The sequence below is a fragment of the Dendrobates tinctorius genome, unplaced genomic scaffold (genome assembly GCF_039654945.1).
Source record: "Dendrobates tinctorius isolate UK_male_01 unplaced genomic scaffold, ASM3965494v1 ptg000296l, whole genome shotgun sequence".
Taxonomy (NCBI): Eukaryota; Metazoa; Chordata; class Amphibia; order Anura; family Dendrobatidae; genus Dendrobates; species Dendrobates tinctorius.
In genome coordinates, this window is record NW_027361963.1 from 4,465,028 (window position 1) to 4,492,098 (window position 27,071).

At 46.0% G+C, this 27,071-nt stretch overlaps 1 protein-coding gene and 1 pseudogene across 1 annotated transcript in view; both read left to right on the plus strand.

The window, feature by feature from the left end:
- The window catches only part of LOC141073076 (uncharacterized), a 56,772-nt pseudogene extending 30,292 nt beyond the window's left edge, over nucleotides 1-26,480 (plus strand).
- Nucleotides 1-27,071, plus strand: part of LOC141073069 (uncharacterized) — a 704,210-nt gene that overhangs the window by 384,091 nt on the left and 293,048 nt on the right. The gene's annotated exons all lie outside the window — the stretch shown is intronic.

Consider the following 27,071-nt stretch of genomic DNA (forward strand, 5'->3'; position numbering starts at 1 on the left):
TTCCTGCAGTAGGTCTGCGCTCATCAGGTGGGGTGGGCAGGTCTCCACCGTTAACTGGGACAAGATGGAGTGTCCTGGCTGTGTCCACATGCTCAGGGGCTTGCAAGCTGGGGAACGTCTGTCTTGACCTTAAATCCCCATACAAGACACAGTGTTCTGATAGACCGGTGGGGTCGGGGATTTTCACTTCTGACTGCACCAGTGTCCACAAGGAAAGATATGACAGCCCCCAGTGATTTGAGGTATTGGGTTCGCTGATGGGGTTTCACCTGTCAGGGGCGTGACGTCTGGCGGACCTGGTTTGCCTCTGTCCTATGGACAGGGTTCTTCATTGTCTTTTGTGTTTCTTTCTTGGCCTACTCCTCTGCGTGATGACCTGGGTTGCCGGGGTGCTGTGCACTGCTTCTGGAAATGGCCAAAGTTGCCACAGTTGAAACACCTGTCAGGTCTTCTGTCTCTGCAGGGTGGTTGCTCCTCCACGTCAGTGGCCATCAAGGGAGGGCCTGTCCTCCGTACTCCTGGGAGGGACTCAATTCTTCTGGCTACTGTAAGCAGTACATCTATTGCTATTGTCCTGTACTCAGGCCTGGCCATTATCAGTAGTTTCTTGATTGGTTCTCTTAGTCCATGCACAAAGGCCTGTGCCAACATTTGTCCGTGTACCTGATCATGAATAGTGAAGCCTAAAATTTGGAATACTTGCCTCACTCTGCCATGAAACCTGTCTAGAGACTCTGTCTCGGCTTGTCTCATGTTATGCAGGCTGAGTGCTTGTCTGGTGTTGGCCCACTCCCTAAACTGTTCAATTAGCTTTGATCCTGGTTTCCAGGAATGCACATCTAATTCTGATGGAAGCTTGAGATGTTCCTTCATGATTTTAGAATACTGAACACCTGACTAGGGGTGAAGGGCACATAGTGTAAGAGTTCTGGCTCTATCTGCCCCTGCCTACTATGCAGCATAACCTCCTCTTCATGTTCATCAGAGGAGGAACTGTGCCACTGTGTGATTGTCTTTCTGTGTGTACTTCCCCCCCCCCCCCCCCTTGAGACTGGAGCTCCGTGTGGCACATAGGATCTTCAGTCTCAGAGTTAGCAGGTGCAGTGTCTGATGGCCCACACCTCCCTTCTGCTATCTGTTGTATCGGGAGGGCACCTGTGTTGTCATGTGTGGGGAGTGATTCACTTTCTTCTCCCAGTGACATAACTGTCTCTTTAGAAAGAGTCCCCTGTGGAACTAGGGACACTTCATTGTCTGGATCTGGCACTGGGCCAGCGGGTGATGATGAACTGAGAGGTGGGTGAGGAAGGAGAAGGAGATGGAGGAGGGAGAGATGGTGATGGAGGACGAGGTATAGGAGGAGAAATAGATGAGAGAGGGGAGGAGATAGAGGGAGATGGGAGGAGGGAAGAGTGAGGAGAGAGAAGATGGAAGGGGCGGACTGCTCCCCCCCCCCCCCCCCCTGCCGTCACGGAAGGCATTCTTCGACCTGTGGTCCTCAGACGGCACAGACTAGTATGAAAACACTTTTTCCTACACGTAAAACAAAAAAAACAATCCTGTCTTGTTGACGCTATCTGCTAGCACCTACTGCGGCCTTAAATGCTCTGTCACTTTAAGAAATGCAGACTGCAATTGAGCTCAACTAGCTACTTCCCTTTTTTCCTTTCAATACATTATGCCATTGTACAGCATACGGAGCTGCCCGTAGAAACCGACATGCTTAACTTTCTGAATAACACCTACTTTGTCTGTTCCAAAAACTTCAAAAAAGGTAAGTGATTAAACCTTTTAACACCTTGCAACCCCTTTTAACCTGTTTTAAAAGGGAACAAAAAGAAAACAAGAATATGGAAAATCAAAAATTGGCAAGATAACACAGGAATTACCAAAGCAGGTAAAAATTCAAAATTCTTTTTTTTTTTTTTAACAAAAAAACTGGAAGAAAGAAGTGAAAACTAAAACTTAAAAAAAACTGATAAAATATGTCACAAAAACATGGAAGAAAAACTCGGAAGAGAAATTAAGAGATAAAAAAGGAAAAATTTTTCTTTTTTTTTTTTTTTCCTTAAAAAGATTTTTAAAGGATGAAACCCCAAAAAAATTGATAAAATCAAAAAGTATATAGAATATAAAACTTTAAACCAACAATAAAACGGTTAATGTAGAATGTAGGCACCCAACTTCCTCTTTTTTCTGCCAGTGTCTTTCAGTGACATGAAGAGGAAAAAAACAAAAAAAAACAAACATTGATATGCTCAAAAAGACCCAGCTTTCCCGAAAATTCTCACACTGCAGTAACAAAAGCCTCTACCAAAAATGCAAAATAAAAGATAAAATAGGGAAAAACAGAGTCCAAAATATAACAATATGAAAAATATATATATTTCTCAGGGGCACACCCTGCAGGCAAAAGAGGAAGTTTACAATAAAAAAGGCAAAACTCTTTCTGCTTCAGATCTTTGCGGAAACCTGCAATAAATTCACATATAGACGTCCGGGGAGAGAGATCGAAAGCCCTTCTGTGACACGTCAAACAGCTGCTGACAACCGATAACTGCCAATCACCCATGGCGCTTTGGTTAGCACCGGGATGTATCACCCTCCGTCTGCTGGGAGACGGGAGCCGTGATATCCCATTAGATTATCTCCCTCCGTGTGCACCCGAGAACCATGATAATCTCTCCAGTGATGAGTCTGTGATATCCCCCCAGTCTGCCGCATCCACGTGTGTGCGGGGACTGGGGCAGCCGAGGGATTCACCTGTGATGCCTCCCTTAAGCTGACACCTCCGTGTATGTGTGCGGGGACCGTGACAGCCGTGGGGTGGGATTCACCTGTGATACCTCCTTGAAGCTGACACCTCCGTGTGTGTGTGCGGGGACCGTGACAGCTTTTTCAGAGGAAACCACCTGTGATATCCCATCTAAGTCAAGACCTCCGCGTGGTGCGGGGACGTGATCTGACTTAGTCAGAGAGACTCAGTCTTGTTATCGGTGTCTCAGCAGCTACAAATCAAGTCACAGTCTCCACCAACTCTCTCACCCGAATCTCAGACACACAGGATCACAGTAGACACTTAGCTTATCCCAGGGTTTGGATTTCCTCGTGGACTTTTCAACACTACCTGGGTTTGGTGACCACACTGACCGGCTAGAGTTGCTGACCCGGACTGGGCACAGGGAACATTCAGGTAAGATAACTAGATTTTCTTACCTTACTTATGGAGTTGCGCAAATCTCCGTTCCCATGAGCCAAGACCTTGGCCGGCACCTCTGTCCTCTCCGGTCAGCAGGATCCACGTGCGTTTTCGTCCACGGCCCCGTTGGGCGCCACTTGTTGTGGATGGATTTACTTTTGATTTGGGTAGATTTACCCCTGTGCATACTGTGACCTGTCCTAATTAGACAGAGTCTTATTGAGCGCTCAAAGAAGGAAAGACGCCAGACTTGGTTGGCAGCAATACCTCCCAGCAAAACTCTGGAAGTTTATTGAATATACTTGGTTTTATCAGTTGTACAGAAAGGAGTGGCTACTCATTAACATAGAGGCTTTACTTCTTAGCTAATTGGTCAGTTTTAATGCATAAACATATATGGGCGTTGACCTAAGGTGACTTAAGCATCAGATGATATACTGCTCTTTGTCTTACAGTGTCAGCAATGTTCTGATATCGGCTGGCACATCTGGCCTAAACTTCCTCTTTCTATGTCTGGGACAAATATCACAAGACAATGCTATCATAAGATACCATCTGCTCCCCAGACTATCTCATGGGGGGGCAGTAGGTCATTTCCACCAACTAGTTACAAGGTTCAAACTGTGAATATGTATCTGTGTGCATATAAGAATATATGAGTACATGAGTATATAGCAGTATATGGAGTATATAGCCTATAGCAGGCAAGTGAGATCTATATGAAATACATATACATATATATTTCCATAACAATCCTAATTCTACTAAAAGCTGCACCGTTGTTCATATGCTGCAGATCTTTCCGCACTACGATTCATTTAATCCTTTAGGGCCGCAGGCCTGTTTTCACCTTAATGCCCAGGCCATTTTTTTGCAAATCTGACCTGTGTTACTTTGAAGTTAAAAAGTGACCCCATTTTGGAATCTACACCCCCAAGGATTGACGTAGGGGGTATAGTGATCACTTTGTCCCAACAGGCGTTCCATGGTAGATGCTACACAGCCCAGCCAATCGAAGCGTTCGGATCTGCAGGGGGGGGGCTAAAATTCGCCCGGACCAGCCAGGCAGCGTTGCTGCCTGCCGGTCTTAGCGGCGAAAGCCTCCCGGTACCCGTGCGATTTGCTACGGGGACCGACGGAATCCCTCGCCGTACATTAGTACAATAGTGGACATTTTAATTTAGAGACTTAGAGAAAAGATGTCTGAACACAAGGATGTCAGCGCCATCACCGCACATACAAGAACCAAACAGAAGAATCCAGAAGAGGGATCATTAATGGCAATGGCAGGCCTAGCATAGCATACAGTACACCACATATCCTTACATACAGTATTATGGGCACCGCATAGTCCTTCATACAGAATTATAGGCACCACATAGGCCTCCATACAGAATTATGGGACACCACGTATCTCTCCATACAAAATTATGGGCACCACATAGTCCTCCATACAGATTTATGAGACACCATGTAGTCCTCCATACAGAATTATGGGCACCACATAGGCCTCCATACAGAAATATGGACACCACATAGTCCTCCATACAGTATTATGGGCACTACATAGTCCTCCATGCAGTATTACGGGCACCACATAGTCCTCCATACAGAATTATGGGCACCACATAGTCCTCCATACAGATTTATGAGACACCATGTAGTCCTCCATACAGAATTATGGGCACCACATAGGCCTCCATACAGAAATATGGACACCACATAGTCCTCCATACAGTATTATGGGCACTACATAGTCCTCCATGCAGTATTACGGGCACCACATAGTCCTCCATACAGAATTATGGGCACCACATAGTCCTCCATACAGAATTATGGGCACCGCATAGTCCTCCATACAGTATTATGGGCACCGCATAGTCCTCCATACAGTATTATGGGCACCGCATAGTCCTCCATGCAGTATTATGGGCACCGCATAGTCCTCCATGCAGTATTATGGGCAACGCATAGTCCATGCAGTATTATGGGCACCGCATAGTCCTCCATGCAGTATTATGGGCACCGCATAGTCCTCCATGCAGTATTATGGGCAACGCATAGTCCTCCATGCAGTATTATGGGCACCGCATAGTCCTCCATGCAGTATTATGGGCACCGCATAGTCCTCCATACAGTATTATGGGCACCGCATAGTCCTCCATACAGTATTATGGGCACCGCATAGTCCTCCATACAGTATTATGGGCACATCATAGTCCTCCATACAGTATTATGGGCACCACATAGTCCTCCATACAGTATTATGGGCACATCATAGTCCTCCATACAGTATTATGGGCACCGCATAGTCCTCCATACAGTATTATGGGCACCGCATAGTCCTCCATACAGTATTATGGGCACCACATAGTCCTCCATACAGTATTATGGGCACATCATAGTCCTCCATACAGTATTATAGGCACCGCATAGTCCTCCATGCAGTATTATGGGCAACGCATAGTCCTCCATGCAGTATTATGGGCACCGCATAGTCCTCCATGCAGTATTATGGGCACCGCATAGTCCTCCATACAGTATTATGGGCACCGCATAGTCCTCCATACAGTATTATGGGCACCGCATAGTCCTCCATACAGTATTATGGGCACCGCATAGTCCTCCATACAGTATTATGGGCACCGCATAGTCCTCCATACAGTATTATGGGCACATCATAGTCCTCCATACAGTATTATGGGCACCGCATAGTCCTCCATACAGTATTATGGGCACCGCATAGTCCTCCATACAGTATTATGGGCACCGCATAGTCCTCCATACAGTATTATGGGCACCACATAGTCCTCCATACAGTATTATGGGCACCACATAGTCCACCATACAGTACAATGAGCACCACATAGTCCTCCATACAGTATTATAGGCACCGCATAGTCCTCCATACAGTATTATGGGCACCACATAGTCCTCCATACAGAATTATAACATTTCATTACTGATCCTGAGCTACCTGCTGTATTACTTTCCAGAGCTGTAGTTCACATCCGTCTCTCCCTTGTGGGATGATAGAATGTACAGCTGCAGGAGCAGCGCTCCCCGTGACATAGGAGTATTACAGCTCCAGGCTGTGTAACCTGTGCATTCACCCTCCCACCCCCTGTAATTACTCAGCGCTCCCTCCTGTGCTCCTCCGGTTGGTGCACGGCTTGTAGGAATGATTGTATAATCCTGGGACCTTATAAGATGAGAATTTCACAACCCGACTAGCGCTCAGAAAACGCCCAGCGGAGATTCAGGCTGCGAAACCTTCATGCAGGATTATCCAGCCAACCAGACATGGATTTGCAGTCAGTTCACCAGCCTCATCAGGTCCGCTAATGCAGGCAGATTGGAATGTGAATTCTGCTGATAGATTTCCTTGAAGTTTTACTGACACTGACGGCCATTTCTTGTGTACAGCGCAAAACATATTGTGGCCTGTACAAAACTCAGGTACATGCAGAGCGTAGCGGCACAGGCAGAGAAAGAGAAGAGAGCGGTGGCAGAGGAAGGGTCTGTGCACATGTTGCAGATTTGGCTGCGAATCCGCAGCAGTTTTCCATGCGGTGTTCAGTACCATGTTATCCCATGGAAAACCAAATCCGCTGTGCACATGCTGTGGAAAATTCTACGCAGATTTGCTGCGGTTTATTTTCTGCAGCATGTCACTTCTTTGTACGGAATCCGCAGCGTTTTTACACCCATTCCATTATAGGAATACGCAGGTGTAAAAACGCAGGCGAAATCCGCACAAAATCTGCACTAAATCTGCAGGTAAAGCACAGGTCATTTTACCTGTGGATTCAGCCAAATCCGCAGCACAATCCACAACGTGTGCACATACCCAAAGAGAAGAGAGCGGCGGCAGGGAAAGGGCAGAGCGCAGCTGAGGGGACAGGGCAGAGCGCAGTGACAGGGCAGAGTGCAGCTGAGGGGGACAGGGCAGAGTGCAGCTGAGGGGGACAGGGCAGAGTGCAGCTGAGGGGGACAGGGCAGAGTGCAGCTGAGGGGGACAGGGCAGAGTGCAGCTGAGGGGGACAGGGCAGAGTGCAGCTGAGGGGGACAGGGCAGAGTGCAGCTGAGGGGGACAGGGCAGAGTGCAGCTGAGGGGGACAGGGCAGAGTGCAGCTGAGGGGGACAGGGCAGAGTGCAGCTGAGGGGGACAGGGCAGAGTGCAGCTGAGGGGGACAGGGCAGAGTGCAGCTGAGGGGGACAGGGCAGAGTGCAGCTGAGGGGGACAGGGCAGAGTGCAGCTGAGGGGGACAGGGCAGAGTGCAGCTGAGGGGGACAGGGCAGAGTGCAGCTGAGGGGGACAGGGCAGAGTGCAGCTGAGGGGGACAGGGCAGAGTGCAGCTGAGGGGGACAGGGCAGAGTGCAGCTGAGGGGGACAGGGCAGAGTGCAGGGGCAGAGTGCAGGGACAGGGCAGAGTGCAGGGACAGGGCAGAGTGCAGCTGAGGGGACAGGGCAGAGCGCAGGGACAGGGCAGAGTGCAGGGACAGGACTAGGTGACGCCATATTATGTAGGATATGTAAATTGAAACAGGCGGGGGAGTAGTTATAAAAGGAGGGTGAAGCTAGGGTAAGAGGGCATGGATCCATATTGAATATTTGCCCATGGCAGCATAAATTGTGCTCAGCTTTCTCAGCTTTAGGTATTCTGAAAATGTGTATGTCTAATAAATGAGATGTGACAATAGGCGCTTATGTGGTGTACAGGAGTCTGTTATTCTGCAGCGTGTAAGTTGCAGGCACTGACAGAAAAGTTAGGCGGTGCTCACGTCTGTCCAGACCTTCCACATATCTGTACTGTTTTTGGAACAGACAAATGGGGTACCGTAAGTGATCATCAGTCATGCAAATGGAAACAGAGGGGACAGAGGCACTCACCACCTCTTCTAGCATGTCTCTTGCAGCCCCAGGCCGGTGCTTATTCCATCTTCAATCTCACCGCTGTTCTACTTCCTGCTTTCAGCGTCCACGTGGTTCAGCTGAGCCGCTCATTACATATGCACATATGTAATCAGCCGCTCATTACTTATGCGCATAGGTAATGAGCGGCCGCTGAATACAGGAAGATAGAACATCTCTGAGATTGAAGATGGAATAAGCACAGGGGACTGCAAGAGACATGCTAGGAGAGGTGACTGTGATTCACAGGTACCAGCATCTGGGCCGCGAGCGGGCTTGTTCAGTGACATTCATGGGCGGGGGCGGGGCCCACCGAGGGATCCAATGGTACCTCGGTGGACCAGTCCGAGGCTGGTAACAGTTGCCCTGATTGTTTGGACCAGCCATAATGTTAAGTGTGTAACAGTACAGACACAGAGGGCTAATGGATGCATAAAGCATGTGGGAACATGATGCAGGGAATCTGGTTATGGTAAAACTTTTGGCTGTGCCACCCAGGGATAGATTAGTTTAATGTGTTGAGGCGATAGGCCAGTCTGAATAAATGCGTTTTCAGGGCACGCTTAAAATTGTGGGGATTGGGGACTAATCGTATTGACCTGTGAAGTGCATTCCAAAGAATTGGCGCAGCACGTGTAGTCTTGGAGACGGGAGTGGGAGGTTCTGATTATTGAGGATGCTAACCTCAGGTCATCAGCAGAACGGAGGGCACGGGTAGGGTGGTATACTGAAACAAGGGAGGAGATGTAGGGTGGTGCTGAGCCATGGAGGGCTTTGTGGGTGAGGGTAATAAGTTTATACTGAATTCTGGAGTGGATGGGTTGCCAGTGTAATGACTGGCACAAGGTAGAGGCATCGGTGTAACGATTGGTGAGGAATATGATCCTGGCTGCAGCATTCAAGACAGATTGGAGAGGGGAGAGTTTGGTAAGAGGGAGACCGATTAGAAGAGCGTTACAATAGTCGAGACGAGAATGAATAAGAGAAACGGTAAGAGTTTTTGCAGAGTCAAAAGTAAGAAAAGGTCGAATTCTAGAAATGTTTTTGAGGTGCAGATGACAAGAGCGAGCCAGTGATCGAATGTGGGGGGCAAAGGAAAGCTCGGAGTCAAGTATGACCCCAAGACAGCGGGCATGTTGCTGGGGAGTAATAGTGGAACCACACACAGAAATGGCAATGTCGGGTATAGGTACATTAGTAGCGGGAGGAAACACATGGAGTTCGGTCTTTGACAGGTTCAGTTTCAGATATAGTGAGGACATGATGTTAGACACAGCGTTTAGAGAATCGCCGGTGTTTTCTAGAAAGGCTGGCGTGATATCAGGAGAAGAAGCGTATAATTGGGTGTCATCAGCATAGAGATGGTACTGGAAACCAAATCTACTGATTGTTTGACCAATAGGGGCAGTGTACAAGGAGAAGAGGAGGGGGCCTAGAACCGATCCTTGGGGGACCCCAACAGTAAGGGGAAGGTGAGAGGAGGAGGAACTGGCAAAAGATACAGTAAAGGAGCGGTCAGAGAGATAGGAGGAGAGCCAGGAGAGAACGGTGTCCTTGAGGCCAATGGAACGGAGCATAGTGAGGAGGACCTGATGATCCACAGTATCGATTGCTGCGGAGAGATCCAAGAGAATTAGCATGGAGTAGTGACTATTTGATTTAGCTGTTAGTAGATCATTAGAGACTTTAGTGAGGGCAGTTTCAGTAGAGTGTAAAGAGCGGAAACCGGATTGGAGAGGGTCGAGAAGAGAGTTATCAAAGAGATAGCGGAAAAGACGGGAGTGGACCAGGCGTTCCAGGAGTTTAGAGATGAAGGGAAGATTAGAGACAGGTCTATAGTTAGCGGCACAGTTTTGGTCGAGGGATGGTTTTTTAAGTAGTGGATGTATGATGGCATGCTTAAATGAGGAGGGAAAGATACCAGAAGAGAGAGAGGTTAAATATTTTAGTTAGGTGAGAGGTGACAGCAGGGGAAAGGGACTGGAGGAGATGTGACGGAAATGGGTCACTGGTGCAAGTGGTTGGGCGAAAAGATGCAAGGAGCAGCTCGTCCTATAACCTCACAGCTGGGAATCTTTTTGCGTTTTCGTTTTTTGCTCCCCTTCTTCTCAGAGCCATACTTTTTTTTTAATTTTTCTTCAAAATGGCCATGTGAGGGCTTGTTTTTTGTGGGACGAGTTGTGTTTTTGAACGACACCATTGGATTTAACATATCGTGTACCGAAAAAGGGAAAAAAATTCCAAGTGCGGTGAAATTGATAAAAAATACAATTCTACAGTTGTGTGTTTTGTTTTTTAACACCATGTTCACCAAATGCTAAAACTGCCCTGCCATTATGATTCTCCAGGTCATTACGAGTTCATAGACACCAAACATGTCTAGGTTCTGTTTTATTTAAGTGGTGAAAAAAAAATCCAAACTTTGGTTAAAAACAAAAATGGCGCCATTGTCTGAGACCTGTAGCGTCTCCATTTTTCATGATCTCGGGTTAGGTGAGGGCTTATTTTTTTCGTGCTGAGCTGATGTTTCTATTGATATCAGTTTGGTGCAGATACGATCTTTTGATCGCCCGTTATTGCATTTTATTGCAATGTAGCGGCGACCAAAAAAACGTAATTCTGGGTTTTTGAATTTTTTTCTCGTTATGCCGTCAACCAATCAGGTTAATTCTTTTTTCGTATTGATAGATCGGGCGATTCTGAACGCGACAATACCAAATATGTGCATGTTTGATTTATTTTTAGCACCGGAGCCCACAGCATAGGGAGGGATTCCGATGTGGGTGTATTACGCCCAACGTCGGAAAGGGGTTAACATCATCATTGCGCACTAAAGATTACCTTTTTGATACCGTGTGATACCGTGGGCTCCGGCGGTGAGCCCGCATCAAAGCCGGGACATGTCAGCTGTTTTGAACAGCTGACATGTGCCCGCAATAGCCACGAGCGGAATCGCAATCCTCCCACGTCTATTAACTAGTTAAATGCCACTGTCAACCTCTGACAGCGGTATTTAACAAGCGCTCCCTACCCCCGTCACGTGATCCGGGGTCATCGGTTCATCGGCATGACCACCAGAGTTCTACTTGAGACCTCTATGGTTGTTCATGCCAGATTGCTATGAGCACCACCCTGTGGTCGGCGCTCATGGCAGTGCAGTAAATCTGCTACATAGAGATGATCTGAGCATTGCCTCTATGTAGCAGAGCTGATGAAGCTATGGCAGCTTCTAGCCTCCCATGGAGACTATTGAAGCATGCCAAAAGTAAAAAAAAAATCTTTTAAAAATATGAAAAAAAATAAAAAAAACAAATGTTCAAATCCCTTTCGCCCCATTCAAAATAAAACAATAAAAAAAAAATCACACATATAGATATTAGGTATCGCCGCATTCAGAATCGCCCGATCTAGAAATAAAAACAAGGATTAACCCAATCGCTAAATGGTAAAGAGAGAAAAAAAATCAAAATGCCAGAATTACGCTTTTTTTAGTCGCCATGACATTGCATTAAAATAATACAATAACGGGCGATCAATAGATCGTATCTGCACCAAAGTGGTAATCATTAAAAACGTCAGCTTGGCGCTCAAAAAATAAGCCCTCACCCAACCCAAGATCTCGAAAAATGGAGACACTACGGGTCTCAGCGAAATTGTTCTTTTTTTTTTTTGTTTTTTTTAAACAAACTTTGGAAAAAAATTTCAGCACTTACCGTATATACTCGTATAAGCTGACCCGAGTATAAGCCGACCCCCCCTAATTTTGCCACAAAAAACTGGGAAAACTTATTGACTCGAGTATAAGCCTAGGGTGGGAAATGCTCCATAGATTATTCCCCCATATGCTGACCCCAGAAGAAGCTCCATAGATTATTCCCCCATATGCTGACCCCATAAGATGCTTAATAGATTATTCCCCCATATGGTGTCCCCAGAAGAAGCTCCTTAGATTATTCCCCCATATGCTGACCCCAGAAGAAGCTCCATAGAATATTCCCCCATATGCTGACCCCATAAGATGCTTAATAGATTATTCCCCCATATGGTGTCCCCAGAAGAAGCTCCTTAGATTATTCCCCCATATGCTGCCCGCATAAGAAGCTCCTTAGATTATTCCCCCATATGCTGCCCGCATAAGAAGCTCCTTAGATTATTCCCCCATATGCTGCCCGCATAAGAAGCTCCTTAGATTATTCCCCCATATGCTGCCCGCATAAGAAGCTCCTTAGATTATTCCCCCATATGCTGCCCGCATAAGAAGCTCCTTAGATTATTCCCCCATATGCTGCCCGCATAAGAAGCTCCTTAGATTATTCCCCCATATGCTGCCCGCATAAGAAGCTCCTTAGATTATTCCCCCATATGCTGCCCGCATAAGAAGCTCCTTAGATTATTCCCCCATATGCTGCCCGCATAAGAAGCTCCTTAGATTATTCCCCCATATGCTGCCCGCATAAGAAGCTCCATAGAATATTCCCCCATATGCTGACCCCATAAGATGCTTAATAGATTATTCCCCCATATGGTGTCCCCAGAAGAAGCTCCTTAGATTATTCCCCCATATGCTGCCCGCATAAGAAGCTCCTTAGATTATTCCCCCATATGCTGCCCGCATAAGAAGCTCCATAGAATATTCCCCCATATGCTGACCCCATAAGATGCTTAATAGATTATTCCCCCATATGGTGTCCCCAGAAGAAGCTCCTTAGATTATTCCCCCATATGCTGCCCCCATAAGAAGCTCCTTAGATTATTCCCCCATATGCTGCCCGCATAAGAAGCTCCATAGAATATTCCCCCATATGCTGACCCCATAAGATGCTTAATAGATTATTCCCCCATATGGTGACCCCAGAAGAAGCTCCTTAGATTATTCCCCCATATGCTGCCCGCATAAGAAGCTACAGAGATTATTCCCCCATATGCTGACCCCATAAGATGCTTAATAGATTATTCCTCCATATGCTGACCCCATAAGATGCTTAATAGATTATTCCCCCATATGGTGTCCCCAGAAGAAGCTCCTTAGATTATTCCCCCATATGCTGCCCCCATAAGATGCTTAATAGATTATTCCCCCATATGGTGACCCCAGAAGAAGCTCCTTAGATTATTCCCCCATATGCTGCCCCCATAAGATGCTTAATAGATTATTCCCCCATGTGCTGCCGCTGCTGCATGTAAAAATAAAAAAAATGACGTACCTCTCCGTCGCTGGGTGTCAGGTGCCGGTGTCACTGCTGGCACTTTAGATACTCACCTGTCCTGCGTCAATGGCTGCTCACCGCTATCTGCACGTCATCGGTCAGTGACGTTCAGACTGCAGGGGGCACAGCGCCCACTAACCACGACACCGCGCCCTCTGCTGTCTGAAGTCACTGACCAATGACAGACAGCAGCAAGCAGCCATGGACGCAGGACAGGTGAGTATCGCTATACTTACTCGTCCTGACGCTGTCTCTTGAGCCCCCAGCTTCTCCGCGCTCTCTCTTCCTGCGTTCAGCGGTCTGTGATACCGCTCATTAAAACTCATGAATATGCGCATATTCATGAGTTTTAATGAGCGGTACCACGTGACCGCTGAAGGCAGGAAGAGAGCGCACGGAGAAGCTGGGGGCTCAAGAGACAGCATCAGGATGGGTAAGTATGACCTGACACCCCCGCTCCCCCTCCGACCCCCTGGTGTATATGACTCGAATATAAGCCGAGAGGGGGACTTTCAGCCCAAAAAAATGGGCTGAAAATCTCGGCTCATATTCGAGTATATACGGTAGATAAAAGAGAACCTAGACATGTTTGGTGTCTATGAACTCATAATGACCTGGAGAATCATAATGGCAGGGCAGTGTTAGCATTTAGTGAACCTCGCACAAAAGCCAAACAAAAAACAAGTGTGAGATTGCACTTTTTTTTGCAATTTCACCGCACTTGGAATTTTTTCCCCGTTTTCTGTTACACGACATGGTAAAACCAATGGTGTCATTCGAAAGTACAACTCATCCCGCAAATAATAAGCCCTCACACGGCCATATTGACGGAAAAATAAAAAAGTTATTGCTGTGGGAAGAAGGGGAGCGAAAAACGAAAATGCAAAACTGAAAAAAGCTCTGGTCATTAAGGGGTTAAACCAAATAGTTAAACATTTCCCACATGTCTACTTAATATCAGCACCATTTTTGAAACATTTATTTTGTTAGGAAGTTAGAAGAGTTGAAACTTTATCAGCAATTTTTCTAACAAAATTTACAAAAACCAAACCACATCCCATTTGAATTGACATTGAGGGGCCCATGTGCCAGAAAATACCCCAAAGTGACACCATTTTAAAAACCGCTCCGCTCAAGGTGCTCAGCACCACATTCAAGAAGTTTATTAACTCTTTAGGTGCTTCACAGTAATTGAAGCACTGTAGAAAGAAAAAATAAAATTTTTGTTTTTTCCTCACAAAAGTATTGATTTAGCTCCAAATTTTTTAAGTTTGAAAAGGATAGAGCGCTCTTGCGTTCTCATGACTTTTTCTGTCACTCACCACTCTTCTCTGCGGGAGGGTTAAGCAGCTCTTGACAAGGCTAACACTGATTGGCCCCAACGCAGCCAATCAGTGTTAGCTTTGTTTGTGACCTCTTCTCCCCGCCGTACAGCATAGCTCTGGTAATGAGCTGCTGTCATCTATAAAGCGTGCTCCCCTCCCCCACAGTGTAAGCAGCAGAGGGACATAGAGGACTCCCTGCTACAGCTACAAATGATCAACAAGAGCCCCCCTGCCAGCCTAAAAGTGTAAATGGGGGGGGATAGAGGGGGAGGGGCCAAATTACTTAGGGATAAATGAGGGCCCAATTACCTCATCTCTCCTTTCATTGACTGCACCCCCTCCCCGTATCACCCCTGACTGAGCCCGCTCTTTTGTATCACCCCTGACTACACCTCCTCCCTTGTATTACCTCTGACTGCACCTTCTCCCATATCACCCCTGCTGAATCCCCTTGCCCCGGAATCACCCTGACTGAGCCCCTCTACCCCTGTATTACCCCTAACTGCACCTTCTCTTGTATCACCCCTGCTGAACCCCCTCGCCCTGGAATCACCCTGACTGAGCCCCTCTACCCCTGTATCACCCCTGACTGCCTGTGTTCCCTTCCCCTATATCACCCCTGGCAGTGCCACTTCCCTCTGTATCACCCTGACTGAGCCCCTCTCCCCCTGTATTACCCCTGACTGACTGTGTTGCCTCCCCCTGTATCACCCCTGACTGACTGCGCCCCCTCCCCCTGTATCACCCCTACATAACATCGGAAGGTCTTTACCATTATGTCGTCTTGCCCTTTGGACTACATGGGGATCCAGCCACATTCCAGATGCTGATGGACATAGTGCTAGAACCCCATCGGAAGTATACGCCAGCGTACTTGGATTCCATCATCATCTTTAGTACTGTACTGGCTGGCATACCCACTTGTCCCAGGTACAAGCTGTGGTAAATTCGCTCAGATTCGCATGCTTGATGGCGAGTCCCAAGAAATGTGCAGTAGGGCTTGAGGAAGTCCAGTACTTAGGATACGTGATCGGCCGTGGGGTTATCAAACTCAAATAAAATCGAGGCCATACAGAACTGGCCCCGACCTGTTATCGCCAAACAGGTGAGAACATTTCTCGGCATCGTTGGTATTACCGGAGGTTTATACCTAATTTCTCTAGGAGAACAACACCCCTAACCAATCTCCTAAAGGGAAAGAAATCGGTAATGGTGCGGTGGAATCCTCAAGCAGAGGAAGCCTACCAGTCTATGAAGGTGACGCTGTGCGGACAGCCTGTTTTCATCAGCCCCAACTTCAAGAGTGACTTCGTCTTGTAGACGGATGCCTCTAACGTTGGCCTAGGAGCAGTCCTGTCGCAGGAGATGAACGGTGAGGAACATCCGGTCAACTACGTTACTTCGCTTGGTGACAGATCTTTCACCCTTGGTCTGGATGAGATATGACAAGGAGAGGAATGTTCGGGTCACCAAATGGTTCCTGTCTCTGCAAAATTTCAATTTCACCATGGAACATCGTGCAGGGAAGGCTCAAGGGAATGCGGATGCCCTGTCCCAGGCACCCTTTATGGTGACAAGTGTTCAACCCCACAAGTTTGAACAGAGGGGATTATGTGAGGCAATGAGGGGGATCATATTCGAGGGTCAATAGGTGTCCCCTAGGATGCGGACGGAGTCTTATTAAACACGCTGGAGTGCCTTGTGTTCACAGCAGGACGCCTGTGAGTCACAATGCAAAGTAAAAGAGTGTATTGGGTCCAAGTAGTGACTCAGTCAGGTTTTTAGGGAAACCCGTTAAGGGCTTTTATTTTTAGAGGGATTTGCAGGTTTGGTAGTGGGGCGAATCCCTCTCTCCAGCCTGGCTTTTGGAAGTGGCTCTATTGCTATGATTCCATTTAACTCTGTCAGTTTTTGCCTTGGGTGTGTCAGTTTGGAGTTTGCAGGCTGCAGGGAAGGTGTCTCTGTGCAACCCAGGACTGTGTGAAGCTAACATAGAACCCGGGAACTCAAGGCAGCTGATGCACCCAAAAAACACGGTGGTGCCATCATCCACGGCAATGGGTTTGGGGGTTCTGGACTGTGTTTACGGTGACCCAGCTGTGATCCGGAGGACATCACTCCTGTGTGTTAGTTTTTAGACATTAAAGACATTTGCTTTGAACTTTTCTGTGGTCCCTGCCTATCTGTTGCACTGCACCAACCCCGCTGCACTACAGCACGCTTAAAAAGATGGACACCACTGGATCACAGGTCAGACAGTGTACACAGTGCCTCCATCTGCCTCATTATAGGGAATCTTCCACTTGGGGTTTCAGCTGAATCACATATTTCAGAGATTTACACGGACACCCCGATGTAAGCGCTCAGCGTAGAGTGCAGGATAGATGTGAGCCGAGCCTTACTTCGATCTTTGGGAAGCAGAATTAAAAAATTAACAGCAGGTGAAGAATTGGTTTTATTTATTCTTTACGTTGTTCTTCGTACGGTATAAGTGATTAGACGACTTTATTCTTCGGGTCGGTGCAATTACAGTAATACCAGATTGATATCGAGTTTTTATGTCTGGCTTCTGTCGAAATCTAAAATACACTTTTTATTTGCTAAATTAAGTTTTTGTATCACCATATTTGGAGCGCTATAATTTTCCGGATTTTTTGGGAGTTAGAATGACCAAAAAAACAGCAATTTAGGAACTGTTTTTTAAGTTTATTTTTTTTCTCTTTTTTATACTTTTCACCGTGTGGTAAAACAACTTTGGGTCAGTGCCATTACAGCGATACGACGTTTATAACATTTTTTTTTTTTTTACACAATGAAACTATTTTATAGTAAACATAATAGTTTTTGCATCGCTTTATTCTGAGCTATGCGTATGTTATTTCTCCACTGATGGAGCTGTATGGCAGCCTGTTTTTTTGCGGGACAAGATGACTTTTTAGCGATAACATTCTTATATACATTTGTCTTTTTGATCTTGTTTTATTCCACTTTCCGTTCGGTGATATGATGATAAAGCATAAAGGGGTTAATTAGTGTGACATTTTTATAGGTTGGGTCGTTCTGGACACTGCAATGCCAAATATGTGTACTTTATTTATTTTTATATAAATATTGTCATGTTTTTTCATTTATTTTGTGATTTATTTTACTTTTTTTACTTAGTCCTTCTATGGGACCTTAACTTATTAATCTGATTGCAGATATCATGCATTACACTGCACATGTACTGCATTGACAGAAGCCTCTTAGACTGTGCTCCTGGCATGGTCTAAACAGCCTGTCACTGGCAGATCCCGAGGTTGTCATAACGATCTCGGGTTGCCATGACAACCATTCGGCCCTCTCCCGGGCTCCTAAATGTTGCGATCGATATTCATTTATCGCTGCATTTAGGGTCTTAAAATGTGGAGCTTTCTCCAGCTCCTCTGTGGTTCCATTCCTGGTGGAGACGAAACTTGAAGTTGTGTTTCTTAGTGCGGCTCCTCCATCTGACTGACGAGGGTCTTCTCTGTCCCTCTCCTCAGGGTCCTCATCCTCCGAGTGCAGAGCAGAGAGCATTAAGCTTTGGCCTCACTGATTATCACTTCATACTTGGGGTCCACAAAGTGCTGGGACCTCGGTACCGGTGGTGTGGACCACAACAATGTAATTTAGTCCCTGATACATAAACCTAGAATTACCACTTCTGTGAGACGTGTCTCAGACAGTGGGTACGAAAAGTATTCGGACCCCTTTAAATTTTCCCCTCTGTTTCATTGCAGCCATTTGGTAAATTCAAAAAGTTCATTTTTTTTCTCATTAATTTACACTCTGCACCCCATCTTGACTGAAAAACAAACCCAGAAATGTAGGAATATTTGCAAATTTATTAAAAAAGAAAAACTGAAATATCACATGGTCATAAGTATTCAGACCCTTTGCTCTGACACTCATATTTAAGTCACATGCTGTCCATTTCCTCGTGATGCTCCTTGAGATGGTTCTACTCCTTCGTTGGAGTCCAGCTGTGTTTAATTAAACTGATAGGACTTGATTAGTAAAGGCGCACACCTGTCTATATGACCTCACAGCTCACAGTGCATGTCACACCAAATGAGAATCATGAGGTCAAAGGAACTGGCCAAGGAGCTCAGAGACAGAATTGTGGCAAGGCACAGATCTGGCCAAGGTTACAAAGGAATTTCTGCAGTACTCAAGGTTCCTAAGAGCACAGTGGCCTCCATAATCCTTAAATGGAAGAAGTTTGGGACCACCAGAAGTCTTCCTAGACCTGGCCGTCCAGCCAAACTGAGCAATCGTTGGAGAAGAACCTTGGTTAGAAAGGTAAAGAAGAACCCCAAGATCACTGTGGCTGAGCTCCACAGATGCCGTAGGGAGATGGGAGAAAGTTCCATAAAGTCAACTATCGCTGCAGCCCTCCACCAGTCGGGCCTTTATGGCAGAGTGGCCCGTCGAAAGCCTTTCCTCAGTGCAAGACTCATGAAAGCCCGCATAGAGTTTGCTAAAAAACACATGAAGGTCTCCCAGACCATGAGAAATAAGATTCTCTGGTCTGTTGAGACGAAGATAGACCTTTTTGGTGATAATTCTAAGGGTTATGTGTGGAGAAAACCAGGCACTGCTCATCACCTGCCCAATACAATGCCAACAGTGAAACGTGGTGGCAGCATGATCAGCTGCTGGGACAGGATGACTGGTTGCAATTGAAGGAAACATGAATGCGGCCAAGTATAGGGATATCCTGGATGAAAACCTCCTCCAGAGTGCTCTGGACCTCAGACTTGGCCGAAGGTTCACCTTCCAACAAGACAATGACTCAGGAGTGACTTCAGAACAACTCTGTGACCATTCTTGAATGGCCCAGCCAGAGCCCTGACCTAAACCCAATTGATCATCTCTGGAGAGACCTGAAAGTGGCTGTCCACCAACGTTCACTATCCAATAAGACGGAACTGGAGAGGATCCCCAAATCCAGTTGTGAAAATCTTGTTGCATCATTCCCAAGAAGACTCATGGCTGTACTAACTCAAAAGGGTGCGTCTTCTCAACACTGAGCAAAGGGGCTGAATACTTATCACCATGTGATATTTCATTATTTTTTTTTTTAACAAATTTGCAAAAATTTCTACATATCTGTTTTAGTCAAGATGGGGTGCAGAGTGTACACTAATGAGAAAAAAATGAACTTTTTTGAATTTACCAAATGGCTGCAATGAAACAGAGGGGAAAATTTAATGGGGTCTGAACACTTTCCGCACCCATTCTATATAGACAGATACACGGCAGGTCATGTATTCAGTCTTTGTGTCTCCGCAGATGAATCCAGGAGGAGAAATCCACCAGAGAGATGTCCCCGTCTTCTGTGTCCCCAGGACTGTCCAGAGGAGAATCACAACATCCCGGAGGACCATCAGGTAGATGACACTGAAGCCCCCACAACATCTGACCATGAAGTGATGGGACCTGAGCTCATCTTACATTTTACTTTTTAGGGTGAAGATCTGATTAATATTAAGGTTGAGGTTATACATGGAGCAGAAGAGGCGATCGCAATATGGGCCGATCAGCAGGGTGAGGAGGGGAGACTCATGTCTGATCTGTGGTCACCTACTACTCTCTCTTCTCATGACACAATTTTTTTAATCACTGTGTGTTTTTTTACAGATGGATCCAGGAGGAGAAATCCACCAGAGAGATGTCCCCGTCCTCTGTATCCCCAGGACTGTCCAGAGGAGAATCACAATGTCCTTGAGGATCATCAGGTAGATGATGCTGGGCCCTTATCTGGATCTGTATATGGGGGGACATTTCTGATCAATGTCTTAAGCCCCCGTTACACACAGCGAGATCGCTAGCAATATCACTGAAACGTCACTGGTTTTGTGACGCAGCAGCGATATCGCTATGTCTGATACTTACCTGCGATCGGCTCCCCCGCTGGTTATCGCTGTTCGCGCGAGAACGTCCTGAACCATTTCTCGTTGGGCGCTTCCTGCTGGTCTTCCTGTGGCGACGAGCGACGCGTGGACGCGGGCGGGAGGACGTCAGGATCGCCGCGTCTGACAGGTAAGTAGCCACCCCCGACCGCTGCTGTGTCGCTGGTGAGATCTGCCTGTGTGGCAGCTCACTAGCGACCACTTAGTGATGCACCAGCGATCCATATCGTAGTCGGGATCGCTGGTGCAATGCTTAGTGTAACGGTACCCTTAGATGTAATAGATTTTGGTGGTTTCTTGTATTGTGCTGATTGTTACATCTGATATATCAGGGGGAAGATCTGACTAATATTAAAGTGAAGGATGAGACAGAAGAAGAAGCGATAACGAGGGGGAATCAGCCGTGTGTGATTGAAGTGAAGGAGGAGATTCCCGTAGATGTTTCCACAGGTATGTAATAATGTCCAGCGCGTGATAACTGGCGTGTGATTATAATGATGCCTCCCACTGTCTCCTACACTGAGGTCAGCATGTTGGTCTCTGTGCATCCAGGCCGGCCGCCCGGTGGCATGAACAGCCCTGTGGTAATTCAGTAAGTGCCATGCTATGGAGGTGTGGGTCAGACATATGGCTGTCCTTCCTCTGCCACTATGGACGCCATCTTGGAGGTAGAAGGATCTGAACATCCGGCCCCGTCGCCGCACCCTGATGTAAAGCAACCAGACCCATCACCCCCCCCTTACACACACCTCCTCGGTGTATAGCATCCAGCCCCGTTGCCCTTCCCTCGGTGTATAACAGCCAGCCCTGTTGTGCCCCTAGTATATAACATCCAACCCCATTGCCCCTTAGTGTATAATAGCATTATGACTCCTGAAATGTGAGGATGTAAAATAATGAATAAAAAATAGATCTGTGAGGCATATAATGTGGGAAATGTTTGTCACAAAAATCAACTATAGTTCTACATGAAAGAAGCCACACCGGAGAGAAGCCGTACTCATGTTCACTATGTGGGAAATTCTTTAGAGATTAATTACCGTATTTTTCGCTTTATAAGACGCTCCGCATTATAAGACGCACCCCAAATATTGAGGAGAAAAATAGGAAAAGACATTTTTTTAATAAAATGGTGGTGCTTCTTATAATCCAGGCGTCTTATTGCTTACCGCTCTGTCCCCAGGGTGCTGTCGCCCACTCTGTCCCCGCTGTGCTGTCGCCCACTCTGTGCCTGGTGCTGCCGCCACCGTGCTGGGTCCTCCGGGTGCTGCCGCTGCGCTTGGTCCCTTGGGTGCTGCCGCCACCACGCTGTCTCCCCCAGTGCCTGCCGCCGTGCTCTGTCCCTTGCTGCATGCGGGGCTCTGCCGTTCCATCCATGCCTGTGCAGTGGCTGGCTTGCTTCCTGGAAAATGGCCGCCGCACAAGCGCAGATGGAGATCTCGGCATTGAAATCTCGGGAGATGAAATTTCAGCGCTGAAATCTCATCTCCCGAGATTGCAGTGCCAAGATCTCCATCTGCGCTTGCGCGGTGGCCATTTTCCAGGAAGCAAGCCAGCCACCGCACAGGCATGGATGGAATGGCTGAGCCCCCCCACGCAGCAAAGGACAGATCCCGGTGGTGGCAGGCATCGGGGGAGACAGCGTGGCGGCGGCAGCAGCCGGAGGACCCAGCGCTGTGGCGGCAAGTAACGGACACCCGCAGCGGCAGCACAATGAAAGGTTTGTTTGCATTGTAAGACGCACCCCTATTTTCCCCCCAAATTTGGGGGGGAAAAAAGTGCGTCTTACAAAGCGAGAAATACGTTAAGTTTTGTTAGACATGAAAAAGTCACAAGATCGAAGCAGTAATCATGTTCACTATGTGGGAAATGTCTTATAAACACAATACTTCATATTAATCTCTTAAAAGGGGTTTTCTGATTGTGAAAAACCACTGTCTCTCAGTAACAAACACCAATTCTGTGCTGTGCTCACTCTCCCCTGGTTCAGTGCTGAGTCTCCGCTGCTGCTATCAGTGTCTGCTATTGGCTGCAGTGCTGATATCACATTGACAGCGCTGCCGCCTGTGAGGGAGCTCAGTGGTTTTGAGCAGCTGATGCCATTTATTCTGGCAGAGCCGCTGATCTCCGTTATTGGCTATAGTGCTCTCAATTAGACGTCATCACTGCAGACAACAAGACAATGATCATTTTATTTCTATAGCGCCAACATATTCCGCAGCACTTGACATTTTAGAGGGGACTTGTACAGACAATAAAAGACATTACAGCATAGCAATAATCTCATAAATCAACAGATACCAAGAGGAGTGAGGACCCTGCTCACAAGCTTACATTATGGATGGTAATCTGGTCATTACCAGAATGGAGGGCACGGGTAGGGTGGTAGATGAGACGAGGGAGGAGATGTAGGGTGGTGCTGAAGCATGGAACGCTTTGTGGATGAAAGTAATAAGTTTATATTGAACTCTGTAGCAGATGGGTAACCAGTGCAATGCGTGGCACAGAGTAGAGGCATCGGTGTAACGGTTAGTGAGGAATATGATCCTGACTACTGCATTCAGGACGGATAGTCCTGAGGGGAGAGTTTGGTAAGAGGGAGACCGATTAGTAGAGAGTTACAATAGTCCAGACGAGAATAAATAAGAGAAACAGTAAGAGTTTTTGCAGAGTCAAAAGTAAGAAAAGATCAAATTCTAGAAATGTTTTTGAGGTGCAGATAACAAGAGTGAGCCAGTGATCGGATGTGGGGGGCGAATGAAAGATCGGAATCAAGTATGACCCCAAGACAGCGGGCATGTTGCTGGGGAGTAATATTGGAACCACACACGGAGATGGCAATATCGTGCACGGTTAGGTTAGTGGAGGGAGGAAACACAAGGAGTTTTTGACAGTTTCAGGTATAGGGAGGACATGATGTTAGAGACAGTGGACAGACAATCACTGGTGTTTGGTAATAATCACCGGGGCAGGACCCAGTCTCCCTGAGCATCGTAATGCTGTGATGTGCGGTGAAAGTCCGTCCCCAGCACAGTCACTCAGGAGACTGGGTCCTGCCTCGGTGATGCCGCTTCAGCTTCCAATTCCGGAAGTTGTCGTGACATCACCGGACATCAGTCAGCGGCAGCCAGGGGTCACGTAATGGAGATGAGTGTACAGTGATAGCGCCGCTCACAGGCACATTTGGAAATGCAAGGTATTTGAAGAAAGCCTTATTTCCAATGTTTAAATTGATTTGCCCAGTACACATTGTAGTGGACAACTTCTAAGGTTGTGATGTCATTATGGATTGTATAAATGACGGCCTGTATTACTCAGCTTGTATTAGTCCGATGAAGGAGCTGGACCGGCTCCATAACACGTAGCTTAATAGAATAATTTTAATACGATAAGAAAACTCTCCCTACATCCTTGGCAGCACTTTCGGAAGCCCATTTTTTACTTATACTTTTATCCTGGTTCTTTCCATCTGGACCTCTTGGTGAAGGATTAGGCGGCACCACTGCAGCCATGGAGGATCAATCATGTTAACACCAGGGTTGTGCCTGGAGCTGCACAACTAATCCAGGGGAGTAGTAGCCACTCACCTTAACCCAATATTATCTGCTGATTCACACAAGGAGCGCTTTTTATTTGTTTTTATAAAGTAAATTTAGAAATCCCTTCTGTATTCTAGAATAATTCACATCTAATCTATCCTTCATCCTTATAGGAAATCCTTGTGAGAATAACGGTTTATCACTAAATTGTAAAAAAGAAGATATCAGGAAGCAGTCTAATGGAGAATCCCTCATTCCCCTTCATGGATCTCCTGGACTTCACAGCACTTCACTTTCTTATACTCCTCCTAATCATGAGGAACCCTCTCCTGAGCAATCTCACATTGTTTCCACAATTCCAGGTGACAAAGTGGATACAAAATTTCAGTGCGACAAGCAACTTACTACAAGCTCATATTTTTTAGCACAAAGAAAACACAAAGGAAAAATGAGATACTGCTGTTCAGAATGTGGGAAATGGTTTACAAATAAATCACACTTTGTTAAACATAAGAGAATACACACAGGAGAAAAGCCATATTCATGTTCGGAATGTGGAAAGGCCTTCTCAGAAAAAGGGAATCTTAGTAAACATCAGAGAATTCATACAGGAGAGAAGCCATACTCCTGTTCAGAATGTGGGAAATGCTTTACACATAAATCTCAATATGTTACACATCAGATAATTCACACAGGAGAAAAAACATTTTCATGTTCAGAATGTGGGAAATCCTACACAGAGAAAAAGAGTCTTACCACACATCAGAGAATTCATACAGGAGAGAAGCCATACTCCTGTTCAGAATGTGGGAAATGTTTTAAAAAGAAATCACACTTTGTTATACATAACAGAATACACACAGGAGAAAAGCCATTTTCATGTTCCGAATGTGGGAAATCCTACACAAAGAAACAGAGTCTTATTACACATCAGAGAATTCATACAGGAGAGAAGCCATATTCATGTTTGGAATGTATGAAGGCCTTCACAAATAAAAGCGATCTTATTAAACATCAGAGAATTCACACAGGAGAGAAGCCATTTTTATGTTTGGAATGTGGGAAATGCTTTACAGATAAAGGGCATCTTACTAAACATCAGAGAATTCACACAGGAGAGAAGCCATATTCATGTTCGGAATGTAGGAAGGCCTTCACAGATAAAAGGAGTCTTATTAGACATCAGAGAATTCATACAGGAGAGAAGCCATTTTCGTGTTTGGAATGTGGGAAATGCTTTACAGATAAAGGCAATCTTACTAAACATCAGAGAATTCACACAGGAGAGAAGCCATATTCATGTTCGGAATGTAGGAAGGCTGTCACAGATAAAAGGAGTCTTATTATACATCAGAGAATTCATACAGGAGAGAAGCCATTTTCATGTTTGGAATGTGTGAAGGCCTTCAGAAATAAAAGCGATCTTATTAAACATCAGAGAATTCATACAGGAGAGAAGCCATATTCATGTTTGGAATGTGTAAAGGCCTTCACAAATAAAAGCGATCTTAATAAACATCAGAGAATTCATACAGGAGAGAAGCCGTATTGATGATCACAATGTAGGAAATTTTTAGAGCTAATTCAAGTCTTGTTAAACATCAAAGAATTCACAAAGGGGAGAAACCATTTTCGTGTTTATAATGAGGAAAATGCTTTACAGGTAAATCACCACTTAAACATCAGAGAATTCACACAGGAGAAAACCTGTATTTGTCACGATTTCCACTCTGTTTCTGTCTTTTTGTTACTTTGTGTCAGGGCTGTCAGTCTGTGCTGCAATCACCTGTGTTCATTTTCCTTAATCAGGCTTCTAGGTAAGCATGCTAGTTCCTCCCCCCAGTGTCAATCGTACACTTGCTGTTGCCTGTGTAACATTGATCCCTCTGTGCCTGACCCAGCTTGACTTGATTCTCTTCCCGGACTCAGACCATTTGCTTGTGACCTGTCCTTTGCTTGTGCCTGCTCCCCGTTACCTGCTTTGTCTCTCTGGCTTTCCTGACCTCGGCTCGTGTATTGGACTTCGTCTCTGACTTCCCTTTGTCATACTGCGCCATTTCCTGGACCTGACCTCGGATTGTTTGACCTCCCTTTACTTACAGTAAGTAGTTTATATCTTCACTATTGTGACTCGCGTCACAGTACTCATGATCATTCTGTGAGAAATGCTTTACAGATAAATCAACTCTTATCACACAGGAGAGAAGCCGTATTCATGTTCACAGTGTGGGAAATCTTTAGTAAATAAATCAAACCTTGTCAGACAAGACTTAAGGCATACAGGAAATAAACTGTATTTATGTTCACTGTGTTTTATAAATTTTAATAAACATTGCTCAGAATAAATGAGTACACCCCTTTTGATAAGTAAGTTTTTAATTAATATCTCACAAAATTTTGGCAACAAGGAGTTTCATAGAACAATTTTTAACCCCTTACCAACAGTCAGTAATAATACATTCACGGATGCTGGTACTTATTGACACGGGACGGATTATTACGTCCAGGCGATCGTGCGTCGGCTTATTCTGACAGCTGGCACTAAGTGCCCGGAGAGATCCCGCACTGCTCCCAGCACTTTAACCCCCTAAATGCTGCAATCGAACTCAATCACTGCATTTTGGGAGCTAGCAGAGGGACAACGGCCTCTCTGCCCTTGGATCAGAGACCGCGCTGCGTGACGGGTCAACAGAGCTAGGAAAGTTGCTTGATCATGTGCAGTGATGAAAAATGCTTTTTATTGCAATAAAAAGTGTCTTTTAGTGTGTGACAGCTGTCAAACATAAATACCTGATACTAATCTGATATCGCTGTAGTAGCACCGACCCGTACTATAAAGTCGCATAATCACTTATACCGCACAAAGAACGGCATAAAAAAATCAAACCAATTCTTCACCCGCTGTTGATTTTTTTTTTCATTCTGCGTCCCAAAGATCGCAGTAAGGCTC